This window comes from Papaver somniferum, chromosome 10 (assembly GCF_003573695.1).
Source record: "Papaver somniferum cultivar HN1 chromosome 10, ASM357369v1, whole genome shotgun sequence".
Lineage (NCBI taxonomy): Eukaryota > Viridiplantae > Streptophyta > Magnoliopsida > Ranunculales > Papaveraceae > Papaver > Papaver somniferum.
The window spans coordinates 19329936-19344112 of NC_039367.1; the positions used below are offsets into that span (position 1 = coordinate 19329936).

A 14177-nucleotide genomic window follows, 5' to 3' on the forward strand; every position below is an offset into this window, starting at 1 on the left:
AGAGTTGCTACGACCCAAAGTCGAAGACTTGAAAAACCAATCTATCTCACACAGAAAAGTCTACTGAATAGAGAAATCTGTCTCCCACAGATATACCTATGAGTTTTATTCCATCTTTTGATAAATCAAGGTGAACAGGAACCAATTGATACACCGGACTTATATTCCCGAAGAACAGCCTAGTAATATCAATCACCTCACAATAATATTAATCATATGGTAGCGAAACAAGATATTGTGGAATCACAAACGATGAGACGAAGATGTTTGTGACTACTTTTTATCTTGCTTATCGGAGATTAATCTCGAGCAAATCTTAGAGAATATAGTACTCAATCACGATAGAAAACAACAAGATCTGAACATGCAATTACAGAGAAATAGTTAGCTCTAGATTCACAATCCCAATAAAGTCTTCAAGTCGTTAACCTACTGGGTTTTGGAAAAAAACCAAAGGTTAAAGGAGAATCGACTCTAGTCGCAACTAATATCACACAAGAGGTATAGGGATTAGGTTTCCCAGTTGCTAGAGTTCTCCCTTATATAGTCTTCAAATCAGGGTTTGCAATCAATGTTACCTTGGTAACAAAGCATTCAATATTCACTGTTAGATGAAAACCTGATTAGACTCAAGCTAATATCTTTCAACCGTTAGATCGAACTTAGCTTGTTACACACAAATGAAAAGTGACATGATTAGATATGAGTAACCGTACCTAAATGTGTACACCTTGTTGGCTCAACAATAGTTAACCGAAGTTATCCATATGAACACTTTCATATCAACCATATTCATCTTAACCATAACTAGTTCAAATGAATCAAATGAAACTAGTTCTAGAGTTGTTCAATTGTTTATGTTCTCATAGAAGTATAGAAGATACAATTGAAGAAAAATAGATTTTGATTCACTCGAATCAATTCATGAACATTATAGCCATGGTTGCAAAAGATTGCATTCCTTATTATATAATGTATTAGTTCATGAACAAACCGATTTTAGAATATAACCTACTGTAAGTATGCAAACGGGTACGCATACCTAAGTAGCCAGACTTAGTTTGGGTTCGTCAGTATGCGAACGGGTACGCATACCTTCCAAACTCAGTTGAATTTCCGAAACTTGAACCTCACGCCAGTACGCATACCGGTATGCAAACTAATTTCCCGGACTTTCATTAACCAACCAGTACGCATACGGGTATGCATACTATGGTTCCCGGACTTGGAATAACATGCAACAATTAGCTTACAAGTATGCATATTGTGCTATATCCAATCATAGTTATTTCTAAACTCCCGTTTCAATCGTTGAAACATTCTTAGAAGACGACAATAGCTGTCTCACACAAACTATTAGCTTCAAATCAATTTTCAAGTGATCAAATGATCAATACGAAATATTCTGAGTCTACATCAAATGACTGTCTCACACAAATCATGTAAGATGTTACAAGGCGATTTTCACATAATCATCTTTTTACTTTTGTCAAGAATATAAGATGAACTTGGTTAAAGCGAAAGCTTACTAACACATATTTCGAGAAATATGTAAGCGAGTTAAACTCAACTCGAAATATCAAATATTTATAATCGAAGTATATATAATTATACGACTTTTATTTCAAATAGGAGATAAAGTAGATAGACTTTTTAGTGATAGATGAGTTCAAGTCTCCACATACCTTTTGTTGATGAAGTTCCATAAGCTCCCCTTAGTAGTTCTTCGTCTTCAATCGATGAACGCCGTGAAGTCTAATGCTCAACTACACTTTATATCCTAATCCGAGACTTAGATATAAGTAGAATAAAAATCAAGATTTATAGTTTTGATAACTAAACTTGAAAAACAAGCTTGAGATAGCAACGCTTGCGAGTTCGACCGAGCAGTGCTCTAACAGATCCAACGATCTAAGTCGACTGTTCAGCTGTGGAGAATCGAAGACCCTCTATGCTAGAAGGAACAAAACCATGTAATAAAATGATAATATGATTTATTTCATAAACCCTAAGATGAAAAGAAGTTTTCAAGCAAGAAGCAGATAGAAGCGACTAACCAAAGAAACATGTGGCGGCTCCATAACATTAAATAACATCTTGTGACTTTTGCTTCTCTTCTTACCACATTGGGGAATTCTTCAAACGTCCGCAAAGTCACCACTATTTCGGTGCCTTACGAAACTCTCACTCTACAGTTGGAGCCAACAAAATAACTAGGCCATAAGATGTTATGCTTCTCCGAAGATTACAAAAAGAATACCCACCTGTGAAGATGCTGGGAATGTTTTTGTTAGAGCAATGATCGGTCGAACTCGCAAGAGTTACTATCTCAAGATTTTTTGTCAATATTAGTGATCAAAACCTTATTTGAAGGGAATACCTGTGAAAAGGAAGCTAGGCTTCAAAACCTAAATTATGATTGGGAAAACCTTCGTATGGTAGATGAAAATTCATTTGATGAGTTATTCACAAAGTTTCTGAAATTGTTAATGCATCTTTTGCATTGGGTAAGACTATTCCTGGAAAGGACATTGTGATTAAAATTCTCAGATCACTGCCATCTAGATACGACTCTAAGAATCATGCCATCGTTGAAGGAAATAACCTTGCAACTCTTTCCAGAAATACTCTGGTTTGGAAGTTAAAATATCTTTGATCATGATCATACATCCAAATCTGGAAAGGATTGTAAAGACCCTCAAGCTCGTCAACGTTACTAAACTAGTCAAGGGACGACTAAGCCGCTATTGACTCGATTAATTAGAGACGAACATTAGTTAATAGAAATTTATGAAATAATAATTTGAACATGAGACTAGTATCATCGGATAGATCTCGAAAAGTTAAGCGAAATGGACTACTCGCACACGTCATTCGGACACTGGATGAAGAACATTTATCAAGTTGTATTCAAAGGGTAAAATAGTAATTTTGGATGTTATCCTTGTGGCTGCACGTGTCCATAGCGTTGGGTGCAGATGCATTTTTGTCGACTTTATCCCCAGTTTAGTCGAGAAGATAAACTCAATTTCTCTTTCTTCTTCTTTGTTATTTTCTCATTCTTCTTCTTTCTGCTTCTCCTCTCTTCTATTTCTCTTCCCTTCTTCTGCGTTTCTTCTTATGCCGAATTTTGTGAGATGAGATTGACGCTGAGTTGTAAATTAAATCAAACAATGAAACTTGATAGATGAAGAAGGGGATGATATATCCGTGGATAGAGAGAAAGAAGATGATGTGGTGGTGAATCGTGAAGATGAGACATATAAGAAGATTAGGGTTTCGTCTGAATTTGAGATGATTTGAGAGGTGATTGGGTTGCTATTAGATAAAAAAACAGTAGGGTTGTAGCAGAATCGAAGTTCTGAAGTTGATTCAGTGATCAATCGAAGAAGTTAGACTTAGGGTTTCTCAAGACAATGTGAGAGAAGTATTAAGAGTTCGATTTGGTGATGATGAAGATGAAATTAAGGATGGGTTTCACGAACAGATCATGAAGAAGAAGTTTGTTGTGTTATTTGAGAATTCGATAGGAGAAATTGAAGAATTAAGGTTCATGTGTTCTTTCCCAAAATTGATTTAGGGTTTCAATAGAATTGGATTGAGGGAAAAGCAATTCAGTGGATGCTGATACTTGGGTAAGTCTCTAAATTGATTGAGTTATAGTATTTTAATCTGAATTGTTTTAATTATTGAGATTGGGTGATTATGAATGAATATGAGTTTTAGATGAATGGGATGAGGTTGCAGATGATAATGGAAATGATGTCGAAGTAAGGTTGCTATGTTTATTTTGATGGTTCAAGTTGATTAAGATTAAGTCAGTTATGTGGGTGTGCATCTGAGTTCGTTTAGCTGACAATGATGATTGTAGTAATTGAAGTTTAAGTGTGTTAGAATTGAAATTGTTATGGTTTGGATGAATGAGTGATTACAAGATATGGGATTGGATAATTATGGATGTCCGAATTGTGGTTAAAGTTATGATGCAGTTATTATTGGGTTACAGAGAACTGTGATGAATTACAAAAGTTGTAGTGGAACTGAATTGAGATGTTGCAGGGGTTATGGTCTGGTGAAGTACAAGGTTCTGAGGAATGATAGTGAAACTGAGAAGTAAAGGACAAGTTTAATTGAGAGTTATAGATATGCATTGGCAGTTTAGCTGTGCTGGTTTGTTTGTGTTGAAAAGCTTGCAACTACTGCAATTGCAGGTAGGCTTAAATTACAATTGTATTGAGTTTTTAGAGTTCTTTTATTATGGATAATTTTGTAGTGATCAAATGATAGAACCAGGTTAGTGAAATAGAACTATGGTTAGAATTACAGGTGTGGTAGAACCTTTAGCTTGTCTTATGGTTCAGGCCTGAACTTATGCCTGTCTGACTGAACCTCTCCAGTCTGACTCAGTTGTACTATTGTATGATTTAGATAATCTGACTAAGTTAACTCAGTCTAAATCAGTTTCAACTCACTGAGTTGACTCGTATGACCATTTGACCAGGACGTTGACTTGACTTTGGACGTTGATCGTACCCTGTTGACCGTTAATTTGACTGTTAATTGACCCTAGTGGACCAGGCCTTGTGTAATGGGCTTATTTAGTGGTTTTGGGCTTAAGATTAGATATTCTACTTTTATGTTTTGGACCTCTTATGGTCTGATTTAACCTTTGGCTTCTTCTACAAAGTTGTAGATATTCGTAAGACTTAGCTATGGACTACAGAATCGATCTAATTGGATTAGTAAACTCTTAGTTATGCGAAGGATGAATAATAAAAGGCGAAGAACCATAAATGGGTTTAGAACCATTAGTTAGTTCACTTAGCTTATAACTAGAGAATTGTATGAGATTATGTTATGAGCCTTGTGTGAGCCTTTTCGTCTAAACTCTTAGAGTGCTTGTATGATTAACAGTTAGTCCTTATCAACAACGCTCGATTCAAAGTATGAACCAGTGGATCGTAGATCTCGAGGTAGGCGTGGCTTGTCATCAAAAGAGGTGGGAATATTTTAACTCTTTTGAAAATCATTGTTGTTTTCTTTTACAAAAGTTTATGTTTATCAACTCATACATTATTTGTCATGCATTCCATGCTTTATACAAACTGCATTATGATAATTCTGTCGATTCTTTGAATCTTTCCATGAAATGGAAATGACTTGTAAGGTATGTCATTATGAATTGTAATGGGAAATGAGAATTTCCACATGTGGTATATAGGGTACGCTCCTTCACATTTATATCTACATGAATTCAGCTTTTATGCTTATATCGGTCGACGGTTTGCGAGTTCGGAATTTTTGACATCCATATGTACGATTAGGTGTGGATTTGCGAGTTCGGAATTGCACAACCATATTATACATTGTTTGACGAAGGAGTTTGTCCATATACATGTTTGTGCATTCTAGTGACTTAGTCACTGATATTTGGGAAAACATTAATTGTTTTCCAAATCTTGCTCATGATTTCTTTAAAGTTAAATGTTATTCCTACTGGGCATTCTATGCTCACCCTTTTCCACTTTCAGTTTCAAAGACATATCAGAGTTGCACAACGAAAGCTTCGAGGAGTTGACTCCGTTAATTAGTTGAATATTGCTATGTTTATTATGTTGTAAATTTTATTTGCAAACCAAATGACTATTGTATATGTATCATTTGAAAGGAGTTCTTGTATATATATATTTCTGAGCGGGGTTAGTTTTGGGTTAAGTTTTGTAGCAGATTTCTTAATTGAATGTTTAAATAAATGATTTAGATTCATAGTGCCTCTTTATTTAGTTTAATTTGTTAGTTTAGTTAGCTGCTAGCTTAGGGGGAGCTACAGTGTTGGTATCAGAGCTCACTATTAGATCTTATATGGGAGACAATAAAAATAACCAGTGCCAGTTAGTGATCTATATTAGTTTAGAACTTGGTTGAGTTGTGAGATAAATCTTAATTACTAAAAGCTATCAATAATTAAAAGAATTATTTGATTGCTTGATTTGTTTGTGTGATTGTTTGTTTATGTGTTAAAGTAAAAATCCTAGGGTACACCAGTAATTTTTGCTAATAAACATTAGAGAATAATTAGTCTAAAAAGTGTGAGCACGTACACAATTTAATACGATAAAAATAGAGAGATTAGTATTATTGTAAATCACATAGAAATTTATTGAGTACCTTAACTTATACGTAGGTTCAACAATTTATGATCACAAAAATGTTAATAATTTTATTGGGACTTAATAATATTCGTAAGAGTAGTTATAATAATATTTCGACAATCAATGTTAATAATAAAAATATTTTAATAGTAGTTATAAATGATAGTAAAAATAATAATAATATTTTTGATAAAGTAATGTTAGCATTTCTCAATTTGTATCGTATTGAACTTAATTTAACTAAAATTTCAATAAGAATATATAATGGTAAAAATAATAATTATGATTAAATAACTATGGAATATTTTCGCTTATCTACGAATAAGTTTTGGAAATTAAACTAATTACAAATTATCTTTAATCTAATAAATGACTCCGTAAATTTCTAAAATGAAACAAGTTTACACGAAGTAATAATAATAATATTTGAGTAATTAAGTTAATAACGATCTATAGTAGATAATATTTGGAAAATTTATATATGATATTACAGTGAAGTTAAAAGTATCTGATATCATAAATTGACATAAAAATCGAATTGGGAGTACTTATATTGGTAAAATAAATAAATAATATATAAAAAAAATCGATGATTATAAATAAAATTGTTTAAAATGTTGTGAATTATCTATATATTTTACAAAGTAAATTTAATAAGACTTACACCAGTTTCAATAAAAGTTTAAAGACTAACTAATCTTAATAAATTAATACTTAGTTAATCCAGCACTGGGGAATAGTAAAGGTTGTGTTCTCTTTGTTCCTAGGAAGGCATTGTCGGGACTGGGAAATCTTGACAGGGCAACTGCATTCAGAGGCGACCGATCATAGACGTTTAGTATGATTTAGATATTTTAGAAAACCGATAATTATAAAGTCAATTAGAAAGATTCGTAGGATTCTTCCTTGAAGTTAGAGACACATATTTTATAAATGGAAATTAGTGTGAGAAACTTAGACTTCCCTCTGTGATACAACTTAAATCAACATAGTTGAACCTAGAGCCACAAATTTTAGTTGTAGAAAGCCATATAGGTTTGTGGTTTGTGTTATGTTGTTTGCGGTTAGATAAGAGATGGGATTATTCTATAAGGTGGGGAGTTTTGAAGATCAGAAGGGTGGTTTGATTTTCGAGGACGAAAATGAATAAGGTGGGGAGAATGTAAAGACCTCCAAGCTCGTCAACGCTACTAGACTAGTCAAGGGACGACTAAGTCGATATTGACTCGATTAATTAGAGATACACATTAGTTAATAGAAATTTATGAAATAATAATTTTAACATGAGACTAGTATCATTGGATAGATCTCGAAAAGTTAAGCGAAATGGACTGCTCGCACACGTCATTCAGACACTGGGTGAAGAACATTTATCAAGTTGTATTCAAAGGTTAAAATAGTAATTTTGGATGTTATCCTTGTGGCTGCACGTGTCCATCGCGTTGGGTGTAGATGTATTTTTGGTCGACCTTATCCCCAGTTTAGTCGAGAATTTAAACTCGATTTCTTTTGTAGGAATTACCTATAGATCCTATTATAGTGTTCATAGTTAGTGGCAGGTCCACCCACTAAAGCCCAATAACCAGAGGTCCATAATTAAAAGAAAGAAGAAAAATAGACCCAATTTCTTATCACTTGGTCCTGTACACGTGCGAAACTAGGAAAATATTTTCGATAAATGTCTGGATTACCCTTCATGCATAATAACGATAAGACTAAATCAGTCACAGAGATTTTCATTTTTATTTTCATTTTCTCTTTCCACGACTCCAGCTCTGCGTTGAAGATCGAAGAAACTCCATTTGAAGCATCACCGACGAGTTTTATTGAATGAATCATCAATAAAATCCAACAAACAAGATAAGTTTCATCTATTTTGATTGTTTAATTCGGTCATAATCCTTGATTTATCAGTTTGGATAAGAATTTACAGAAAAATCTATGGTTTCAAAAACCCTAATAGCACTAAATTCACTTTGAAATCCTAACTCGATTCACAATTAGTTTTTAGATCTGTAATCTCATTTCCTTTCTCGGTGATTTTAGCTAAAGATTGGTTGTATAGATCTGAGTTGTTGATGTTTTATTGTAGATCCGTGGTTGCAGGATCCGGTAGTACATATATGTCGTACTGATGGTATTATAATTGTCGTATATGTTTAAGATGTGTAAAATTCATCTCTTTGTTTTGAATTTTTCTTGTTTATGAATCTGTTTTTGTAATTGATATTATTTTGATTGGGTGGATTGTCAATTTGAGATAATTTTCCGTTTTTGGTAGATTATTTTTTTTCCCAGTTAAAATCATACTTTTTCTTGTTGTTTTAATTTCATAATCAGGAGTACATATGTGATGTACTGAATATAATACGGTCGTTGTATGTCTATAAAATGTGTAACATCTAAATTTTGTGTATATGTGTGTGCTTTGTGTAAAAAAAAATAAGTATCAGTTTGATAATCTAATGAATCAGCATTGGTATATGTCTTTTTTTTTAATTTGGTGCAGGCCTTTGTCGTTGGATTCATGCTCTGTTCTTATTCGGATCTAGAGACTAACATAATTCAGGTAGGTGGCTCTTAAGTTTTTTATTCTGATTATTCTTTTATAGTTGATTCTATTTTCAGTTGATTTTGGGTGTGATCCAGCAGTGCATATATGATGTACTGTTTATATCAGTATGATATATATGTAGTGCTGCAAAAGAATCCAGCAGTGCATATATGGCGTACTGAAAAGAATTGTTTTGCTTTTGTTATATTCATTACTTTTTTTGATATGCAATTGATTTTTAGTTTTTGAATCCGTCTAGTGGATATAGGTCGAAGAAGAACGATTTGTCTGTTGGTAGTTTAGTTCGGGTTAGGCGTAGGAATGGATCGTGGTGGCCGTGGCGTATAATGGGATTTCATGAATTTCCTGATGGTTGCGTCCTTTCTCTGAAGGATCAAACTCCGGTGAAGTTCTTGGGACGATATAATGCAAACATGTAAGTGTTTCGATATTCTTGTTTATGTAATCTTGTTTAGTATGAAGTGTGTTTTAATGGGTGTGCATAATGTATGTACTGCATTCTCATGCATTTTTAGTGTGTTTTGATGAGAGTGTGTAATGCATGTATTGCATTCTCATGCATTTTTAATGAGTTTGATGGAGTCCATAATGAATGTACTGTATTATTCCCAGATAAGTATTGTAGAAGGTTTTTGCAGCTTCATTTGGTATAATTTGGCAGTGCGTATATGCTGCACTGCTGAAAATTCAGTTTATATACGCTACACTGACGAGAAATCAGTGTATAAATGTTGCACTCTGTAAAAATCATAGTCTACACTTCATAGAACATTACAGTAGTTGCTGGTTTTTTGCTCCATAACTATTATTCTGCACTAAGCATAACCTAGTAATCCGCTTGGAGTTTTTATACATTTTTTGATCATCTCAGTTGGTCAATTAGCAAGGGGCTCAACAAGACGTGCTAGTTGATATGGTTGCATAAAGTCATTCTTACAAGCAGAGATTGGTACACCTTATCAACACAACTACGTAAGACTCTTGCTTAAGTTTCTTTTTTCGCATAGAGGAATACCAAAAAAAAAAACTAATAAACAGTTTATCTCCTTGCTATACCTTTTTCTCTTAGTATACCAGCACCGTCGTCTATCCGCTGGACAACCCATAACGATTTTAGTTTCAATTTTTAAGTATATTCACTCTATAATTACCCAAGTTGGACTAAGTGAAGTATTGTTCATTATGGGGACATTGATAGGATCCTATACATATTTTTCTTAACACTAAATCCGTGTTATTATGTTTAAAATCCACTGAAAATATGAGTGCATCCAATATGTACTGATAGTTGTGAAACGAAGACTTGCCTTTCTTAGCATTACACATAGGTTTAGATAGAATTAGTTGTGTTTTGTAACGTAATACTGTCATGGTATGAAAGGAAGAATTTTGTTTCTTAGCATTATCCATTGGTTATATGATCTTTTTGGGTTGGTAATGGAATTGGCTTATTAAGCAGTTTATGTGTCGGTTCGAGAACGATTTTTTTTTTGGATTATACAATATGAATTGAGTTTATTCAAGTGTAGATGTAAAACATGAACTGAGTGTAGGTATACTGTCAATAAATTGGGTGTATAAGTACTGTCAAGAAATAGTTATTTGTTGCCTTCGAAAAAGAAAGGACCGAATAAATTGAGTGCAGATGTATTGTCAAGAAATTGAGTACATCATTTATAGACTGGAAAACATTTTGCAGGATTATTATTCTTCGTTAGTTGGTATGGTTTGCTAAATGCCTACACGTCTTAAGAGTTTTCATTGGTAATGGGTGATAAGTGCCTTAAATACATCTTTTGAATGTCAATTTTTTATGCTTTTCTTAGTTATTTCTCTTGTATTTTTGTATATTACGTTTGTTTTATTTTGCAGGCATTTTGGAGTCATGTTACATGAAAGAAGAGGAGAAGAGGCATAATTCATTATTTTGGCTACGCTAGGTGCTAATGGATTTGAAGCCAAGGCAGTCACACTTATTAATCGGGGTAGCCACCTGCTGTGATAAGGGCCAGTCTTATACGCAGCAACAACAAAGCTAGGTGCTAATACACTCGACCAGTTCTGCTCATTTCATCTCAGTCTACAACCAAAATACGAAGAGCTGCTGCCAAGAGTTCACCGTTGTCCAACAAAGTCGACCAGCAGCTAGTCACGGTTCTTGTGGTCGTGTTTGAGGAGGAAAGGCGTGATCCAGAAGCTCAGAACAACACGACAGAGTGAGAGATTAATACCGAGAAACCAGTTGGGAAAGAGTTGTTGTCTGTCATTGATTGGAATGAAGATCAAGGGAGATCAGGACTGGGATCTCGAAGATGAGAAGGAAATAAAGATTGGGTATTCAATTTTGGAGAGTTTGGTTTGATTTTGAAGTCGTTTTGCTTCCAAGAGAAGGCAGTGAAGAGAAGACAAGTTGCTGCCGTTATGATGATAAGTGATGATGAATGTTTCTGATTTTTGAATGAATTAGAAATGTGGATGCTTGTGTAATTTAATTATTGTCTCAGGGAAGGAGATTGAAAGATCTTAGGATTCAACATCAAGCTCAGAACTGTATATAAGCAAACTGCACACAGGTTGTTTGTAGAAAGAGCATTTCTTCACAGTTTCAAGATCAGCTGCGACCAGCTTAGTATGTCAGATGTAGGAGATGTTAAAAATGCAGACAAGGGATTGTGCAACCAGTATTCACAAATCCAAGTAAGTCTTTTGCATTTATCAGCCATGGTTACATAGGTTGTACAAGGGTTCGACCAGACTTTCGACAAGAGTTTGAGGCGAGTAATCAGTGAAGAGGGCAACAGTTCTGCCCAAGTATTGTGTAGCTGCTAGTCTTGGCTCGAGGCTGTGCACAAGGGATGTCTGGCAAAGGCAAAAGCTTGATTTAGAACTTGAGATAAACATGGAAACATTGGTCGAATATTCAAAGATTGGGTTTGTAAAACTTGGACGAAAAACCAGTTAAGAGAGTGAAGCTTCTTGCCGTTGATTTTGATAGTTAACGGTGCAGAAGATATGTACTCGAATTTATAAGTATATAAGCTATGTGTACTCAAATTTGTAAGCAGTGCAGCGGATATGTACTAAATATAATAAGGGTGTACACACTACACACGCACACGTTTGGTAGTAGAAGGTATTATGATCATTTCAATTTTTCAATTAATTTTGGACCTCCCGATAAAAGAAAATTCCGGTTGGACCCTTCTATAAATAACTATATGGGCCCATGACCAACCAACAAATTTTCCATTTCTTTTTCTTCTTCTTTGTTATTTTCTCATTCTTCTTCTTTCTGCTTCTCCTCTCTTCTATTTCTCTTCCCTTCTTCTGCATTTCTTCTTCTGCCGAATTTTGTGAGATGAGATTGACACTGAGTTGTAAATTAAATCAAACAATGAAACTTGATAGATGAAGAAGGGGATGATATATCTGTGGATAGAGAGAAAGAAGATGATGTTGTGGTGAATCGTGAAGATGAGACATATAAGAAGATTAGGGTTTCGTCTGAATTTGAGATGATTTGAGAGGTGATTGGGTTCTTGTTAGATAAAGAACAGTAGGGATGTAGCACAATCGAAGTTTTGAAGTTGATTCAGTGATCAATCTAAGAAGTTAGAGTTAGGGTTTCTCAAGACAACGTCAGAGAAGAATTAAGAGTTCGATTTGGTGATGATGAAGATGAAATTAAGGATGGGTTTCACAAACAGATCATGAAGAAGAAGTGTGTTGTATTATTTGGGAATTCGATTGGAGAAATTGAAGAATTAAGGTTCATGTGTTCTTCCCCAAAATTGATTTTGGGTTTCAGTAGAATTGGATTGAGGGAAAAGCAATTCAGTGGATGCTGATACTTGGGTAAGTTTCTAAATTGATTGAGTTCTAGTATTTTAATCTGAATTGTTTTAATTATTGAGATCGGGTGATTATGAATGAATATGAGTTTTAGATGAATGGGATGAGGTTGCAGATGATAATGGAAATGATGTCGAAGTAAGGTTGCTATGTTTATTGAACTGTTGATGGTTAAAGTTGATTAAGATTAAGTCAGTTGTGTGGGTGTGCATCTGAGTTCGCTTAGCTGACAATGATGATTGTAGTAATTGAAGTTTAAGTGTGTTAGAATTGAAATTGTTATGGTTTGGATGAATGAGTGATTACAGGATATGGGATTGGATAATTATGGATGTCCGAATTGTGGTTAAAGTTATGATGCAGTTTGTATTGGGTTACAGAGAACTGTGATGAGTTACAAAAGTTGTAGTGGAACTGAATTGAGATGTTGCAGGGGTTATGGTCTGATGAAGTACAAGGTTCTGAGGAATGATAGTGAAACTGAGAAGTAAAGGACAAGTTTAATTGAGAGTTATAGATATGCATTGGCAGTTTAGCTGTGCTGGTTTGTTTGTGTTGAAAAGCTTGCAACTACTGCAATTGCAGGTAGGCTAAAATTACAATTGTATTGAGTTTTTAGAGTTCTTTTATTATGGATAATTTTGTAGTGATCAAATGATAGAACCAGGTTAGTGAAATAGAACTATGGTTAGAATTACAGGTGTGGTAGAACCTTTAGCTTGTCTTATGGCTCAGGCCTGAACTTATGCCTGTCTGACTGAACCTCTCCAGTCTGACTCAGTTGTACTATTGTATGATTTAGATAATCTGACTAAGTTAACTCAGTCTAAATCAGTTTCAACTCACTGAGTTGACTCGTATGACCATTTGACCAGGACGTTGACTTGACTTTGGACGTTGACCGTACCCTGTTGACCGTTAATTTGACTGTTAATTAACCCTAGTGGACCAGGCCTTGTGTAATGGGCTTATTTAGTGGTTTTGGGCTTAAGATTAGTTATTCTACTTTTATGTTTTGGACCTCTTATGGTCTGATTTAACCTTTGGCTTCTTCTACAAAGTTGTAGATATTCGTAAGACTTAGCTATGGACTACAGAATCGATCTAATTGGATTAGTAAACTCTTAGTTATGCGAAGGATGAATAATAAAAGGCGAAGAACCATAAATGGGTTTAGAACCATTAGTTAGTTCACTTAGCTTATAACTAGAGAATTGTATGAGATTATGTTATGAGCCTTGTGTGAGCCTTTACGTCTAAACTCTTAGAGTGCTTGTATGATTAACAGTTAGTCCTTATTAACAACGCTCGACTCAAAGTATGAACCAGTGGATCGTGGATCTCGAGGTAGGCGTGGCTTTTCATCAAAAGAGGTGGGAATACTTTAACTCTTTTGAAACCATTGTTGTTTTCTTTTACAAAAGTTTATGTTTATCAACTCATAAATTGTCTGTCATGCATTCCATGCTTTATAAACTGCATTATCATAATTCTGTCGATTCTTTGAATCTTTCCATGAAATGGAAACGACTTGTAAGGTATGTCATTGTTATGGGAAATGAGAATTTCCACATGTGGTATATAGGGTACGCTCCTTC

At 34.4% G+C, this 14177-nt stretch overlaps 1 long non-coding RNA gene across 1 annotated transcript; it reads left to right on the top strand.

Annotated features, from left to right (window-relative positions):
* The first annotated feature begins 3060 nt into the window (after positions 1-3060).
* Positions 3061-11724, top strand: LOC113317285. Its single transcript, XR_003343379.1, has 6 exons — positions 3061-4211; positions 4915-4999; positions 8662-8721; positions 8966-9142; positions 9599-9699; positions 10600-11724. It is a non-coding gene; the product is annotated as an uncharacterized LOC113317285 (long non-coding RNA).
* Positions 11725-14177: the final 2453 nt, after the last annotated feature.